We start from the raw sequence: 6,000 nt of genomic DNA on the forward strand, positions 1-6,000 counted from the left end.
ATAAATGTAAGTACAGTACCTTTATACACTTCTATACAAGCATTGACAATACAGTACTAGTATACACGTCGTGTATACTGAATGATATTAGGGAAATTGGCTACTAAACCAACCTAAACAACTTTAGAGTAGCTTCAGGACTAACATCTAACCACATCGCTCTAGTCACATAAAATAAAAAAATATTTATATTAAATTCTTAAAGTATTTTAGAAATATTTCATTTGTTGTCCATACGATGGAGAATAGTTACTTTAATCTTCCAGTGATTCTTTTAAAATTTCGACAGTATTTCAGCTTTACAATTTGTGAGTTGCGAAAAGCCTACTCAATATATAATATTAAAATACAGTTATATATTGATTGTTTCTCTAGCCCCCATCGGATGGCTTGATGGCATGTATATATACTTTCAGTATATATTTTACAAAATAATATACATTTTGAGGGTTTTCATGTTTTATTGTAATTTCCAACAAAAATATTTTAAAGATTTCAAGACACACCTGTGATCGCGTTTTGACGGAATTCAGGGTAGTCGTGGCATCTCCAAACTTTTTTCCATTTCGATTTTTATGGTGATCTTTTCCATAAAACCCAATAAAACGATTTGTTTAATGGTTCGAACGATTTTGATATAAATTAGTATGTTAAAGTTATTTTTATTATAAAAAATGGTAAACCCATTATTGCTGTAGAAACTGAACTGCGGGTAATATTTATTGCACCTTTTTTGTTAATTGTGTCCATAAAATACTAAAGTTACTCCATCCGCTTGCATATCATAAGGGTTGTTGATATAGCTGGGGGGAAAGTAGGCCTATGTAAGATTGCTGATATAGTTTATTTATTTTTTCTTGCCTCCTTTCAAAATATATAGCCATCGCACAATTACACCTTAAAAAACCTACTCCTACATATTCAGGTAAAATACTGTCGTCTCCAAGGGAATTTAGATTTTCAAAATGACGTCAGTTGTGTGTGTCGGAATGTATTTCCCGGGCTAAGATACTTGGCGCACACTATAGTGGAGGAAGGGGTTGCCAGACCAGCTGGTTACCATCGTGAAAACTAAACGGCCCAGAACTAATGCCATCAAAACATGGACAGATGAGAGCCATCGGCGGCGCACCCCGTACTGTAGTCTGGCCACAGTTTATAGAATTTCCGGGTAAAAAGTGACCAAGCGTGGCGGGGAGTTTGATACAAACAAGGGTTTAAAAAGTCGTCTGTATTTAGAGTTAATCTGAAATGTGTAGAGGTATGAACGTGGTGATGATATTGAAGGGAATATGTGTTGGAGTTGTGTGTGTGCACGGGTGATACAAGTGTAGTTCGGTAGATGAAGTTGTGGATTCGTGAAAAACATTGTACTGAATTGAGTGATGACAGTCTAACTTAGATAGTTGAGTTTATTTTTCGTAGGTGTATTACGTGGACTGCGTCTGGCTCCTAGCATAGGTTAGGTTAAATAAACAATTTTGTAAGATTGACTATACTACGGCAATTATTTTAAACTGGTTAATAGATTTCAATCATAACAAACACTAATTTTTTTAAATTTGAATCTTTATCTCCAGCAAAAACAGTTGAAAGGAGTTTCACGTACAGTTGTGCTTGCGTGAGTTTATGTCTCACTACAAATTCATTTTTTTTTACATAGATTATTTTACTACCTCAAGATTGCTACGATCAAACTAAGGTCAGTAAAGTGCGAATAAATCGCATGGCCATAAGGTAAAAGTCCTTTGATGAAATGTTTAACATTGCATTGTTTTTACTTGGAAAGAGTTGTTGATTAGCTAATGGGAGTAGTGGAACCTCGATAAGACCCTCAATAACGAGAGACACTTGATAACAAGTGTAATTTTCAAATAGCATTGATTTTATATGGCCCTTAAATGTTGTAAACCTCTATAAGGAGTCAACCTTGAAAACAAGTCATATTTGATCATCCCCACGAGGATACAAGGTGTTACGCGTCAGATGGTTGATACCCTTTATTGTTGTATAGTAATCTAAATACACGTTTGGCTGTGCCACATAAACACGGACAGTACAGTAGTACTTGTGCAATAACGGTAGAGTAGTCGGCTCGGCGGCTATGTTACAAAAGGCGTCACTCAGGTATCACGAGTGTATCTGTGATGGAGTGGACTCGAAGGTCCCTACACTAGACGTGAGCTCTGATATCGACTATCGAGAGCCGTCTTGGTCCACACTGGCCCGGATAAATATTTTCGTCACACTGCTGCGAAACGGTTGTTTTCAATACGTAGGGTCTAAAGTACTTTTTTGTTTGTACAAAGTGTGAAAAAGAGTCAGCTGGTGTTGAACAGATAAATTTGTCTGCCTTTAATATTCGTCCGCTGTTTTAGCTGAAGAAAATATGTACCAAATTACTGTCTTTAATGTTTTTGTGTTTCCGTGGCGGGTCCAAGGGGGAGAAAATGGATTATTGAATTGCCTCTAGATTGTCTAAATAACACACGAGTTCAGTTCAAAATTTCCAAAATTTCCCGGTGGTGGGGCCCCGGAACTCCCTTTACTCCATACCCACGAGACCCCCCCCCCGAAAGTTTACCCTTACAATCCAGCTTGCCCCCCCCCCCAAAATCATGACCTGGAGTTGCCACTGGTGTGTTTGCCATTGTTACACATTGTAACAGTTGTATACAATATCAAGAAGGAAATCGTTTTCTGTTCCAATTTATAAAGGTAAACAATTCGCGAAATGATCGTTTTCTGAATCAGGAAAAATTTAACTGAACATTTAAACTTTTCTGAAGGGTCAAAATATCTTTTTGGCCCATACTAATTTTTTGACCTCGGATTTCCCTATGTCATTAAACTAGAGTACTATAGAGACATTCCAAACACGACGTGATGTTTTCAAGGCTACGGTCCCGTGATGGATGGGGTACACTACGGTCCCCTGACAGTGGATTGCAATGACGTGGTCAACGGACGACACTCAATGCCTGTCTTGTTCTCCAGATGCAATCTTTCAGAAATAAATCAAGATTTTTTACATTTCCCTCGCTTTCATGTTATACTTATTCTCTATTTGCTCCCCTCTACGAATATGGCTAGACCTAAAGTATTTCCTCCGTTTTTTAGTTTTAGAAACTTGTCATAATGCATCAACGTTTCCGTTCCTACTACAGTAATTTGTGCCCGGCACAAATCCCCGAGTTTGTATAGGGTGGAAACAGCCTGGCACAAGTGCCGGTGCGACTTTTGTGCCTGCAATATTACGTTTTCTGAATCTATATTAAATTGATGTAAAAACATTCTCGAGTTTTGTTGGGATGTAGGCTATTACGCAAGTGTCGCACCATAGATGAGATAATGTCAAATTTATTTTATGTTTGCGCTGTATTGTATAATTCAGTAGGGTTTGTTTGCACCTAATACATTTACAGAATTAATTAATCAATGAAACATTTTTTAATTGGTACACGTCATATATAATTGTTATATAGTAAAGTGATCCATATCACCTCCTCCAAACTATCTAATAAGATCGTGATGTTCAAATATATACAGATATGAGATTTAAACAAACGTAAATCTAACTTCATTTCAAATCCATCTTTGATCTTGTCTGGTGGTCCTAGTTCTTCCTGTCAAATTAACTTGACGAGCAATCAATAATATCTTAGAAGAGCCCTCGCCGCGGAATTTACCGACAAAGGGAACGGTCCAATCCCTGCGGTGGTCCTCACCTTGTCCCACACAGGAAATGGTAATGAAGTCGCGGGGGCGGACAGGACTTCAAACAGGGAACTTCTCGCGGAAATGCAGGAAAAACTGCTACGCATTCAACACAACATACAGGAGCAAGGTAGTAGATTTTCAATTATTATTTACCAATATTTATGGATATTTACTTATTTGTTTTCACCCCTTTTGAATTGTCTTGACTAAATAGTTTAGGCTATGCTGTCTCATAAATGCGTGCCATTCGTATGACGTACATCCGTATCAGCTGAAGACAAGTTTAATGAATATGTAGAATTTCGTTTTGGGGTTTCTATTTTTTCGTCATTTCCCCAACTTCAACCTAGTAGGCTATACATAGCTAATAGTTATGAAACGCACAGTAAATATTACAAAAATAATAAATTACAAACGTTCAGTTCTATCGTAATAGATAAACCAATTAATTAAAGGTAGCGTATCTCAATTGAATGAAAAGTCTACAAGGGATGCAATAAACTAACTGATTTTCCCAATTCAAACCGTGTTCTACTTAATCATATTTTGCATTGATCTTGAGAAAAAATTAAATCATTAATCCCTAATTGAATACAACTTTTTTAAATCTATATTTTACGAAATGTTGAAGGCCTCAACACTTTTCTCAATGTTTTACAGTATAACGTCCGAGCCATTCGCGTCCGATTCTAAAACAGTGTTGCAAGCGAAGAGAAAGCATACTAAATACTTCAGTGGGTCATTATGCTTGTCGAGGCTATATGGTACAAAACAGGCCCGCCTCGTCTAGAAGGGGTTGAAGTGAGCGGCTCAGCGGCCCCAAGTGAAAGATTTACCTCCTTGACCCCGGGCCCCGGCCGCTCCCGTCACTCAAAACTCAAATTTGAAAAGTTACAGCCAGCAACATGTTTTTCTTCGAAGGGGGTGAAACGGATATTCGTGGCTGCGAGAGACCTAATCGTGTTTTTTTGTAAGTGTTGAGAACGTTCTCTTTTTTGGCTTGATTGTAATTCTACGTTTATGATGGAAGACACACGGTGCTTGCGTGTAGAGATGCAGTACTGTGAAATTTTACCTTTGTAGAACTTTAAAATGCATTGCTTTCAACACGAATTTTTTGTTCTAGCGTTGATTGAATTAATGACGCACCCACTTTTTGTGCATATATTTCAATAACAGATATTTTAGTGCCAAGTCAATAGTTATGTTGGTATTTCAACTGAACAGTAAACATTCGCTTACTGTTAAATAAAGTAAGGTTCGTCGAGAAGACTTCGTTACGGGGTTTAAAGTGGTAAAGTTATTTAAATATTTTATTTACCTTAAGTTTTATTGTTTACTACTATTTATTTAGTTTATTTGGTTTCGGGTACAAACTGCACTTGTAATGAAATAATTAAATTTAAATACACTGTGCTACCTTAACTTTACTTCAAAATGAATGTTCGCTTATTTCAGCGCTAGCCCATTATTAAATAAAATATTTATTTTAATTTTTAGTGGTTTCGTTCACTTAGATGGCCCAACATCCTAATTTTCCTGAACATGCCTCTACGGTAAAAGTTATCTACACTAAAACTAATTTGTTTCCAATAATTGTGTGCTTGTTGTGCTCCTAACATATCAGAGCTTGCATTGGGTGTAGCAAAAATAATTTGTAACCATAATTTATAAGTTAAAATCGCATGTAAAAAAGGCTAATTTACGGATTTTCAAAATGATTTTGTAAATACTTAAAGAAACAATACGAAGTTTCAGTTCACCCAGTCCATAGGTCAGATATTTGTGAATATTTTACAGTTTATTTAACCCAATTAGGCCTAAACACTTTAATATAATGCCAGGAGATTCTTTTTGTTGGAACATTTAATGAGTGGTAAACAGTTTTCGGCGCAGTATTCTGTTACCACATAATTTATTTTTTCCATTTTATGTTTGTGATCTCAAATGTCTGAATACATCCAAGCAGGATATTATTTTAATTGTTTTCATGGAAACAAATAAATTAAAATCAAACAACTCTTCAAATACGCCAAATTTACTGGGATTGATTTGTTTACCTAAATAAATAAAACTGCTTCACTATATACAATTCAGTTTTTAAACACTAAATTATTTTCATTTATAGTGTAGTTTTTTAATAGAAGTGAAATGGGTCGATAGTTCGAGGGATCAGTCTGATCGTCTTCGTAGTCGGTCGTTCCTGAGTATTGTCTTGTTTACATATGTTATTGAGTTACAGTATTTGATGGTTCTTGACCTCTCTTCGTACTTTACTTA

Source organism: Macrosteles quadrilineatus, unplaced genomic scaffold, assembly GCF_028750875.1.
Source record: "Macrosteles quadrilineatus isolate MER2022 unplaced genomic scaffold, UCM_ALF_1.0 Scaffold_9__3_contigs__length_116548681, whole genome shotgun sequence".
In the NCBI taxonomy this organism is placed as follows: domain Eukaryota; kingdom Metazoa; phylum Arthropoda; class Insecta; order Hemiptera; family Cicadellidae; genus Macrosteles; species Macrosteles quadrilineatus.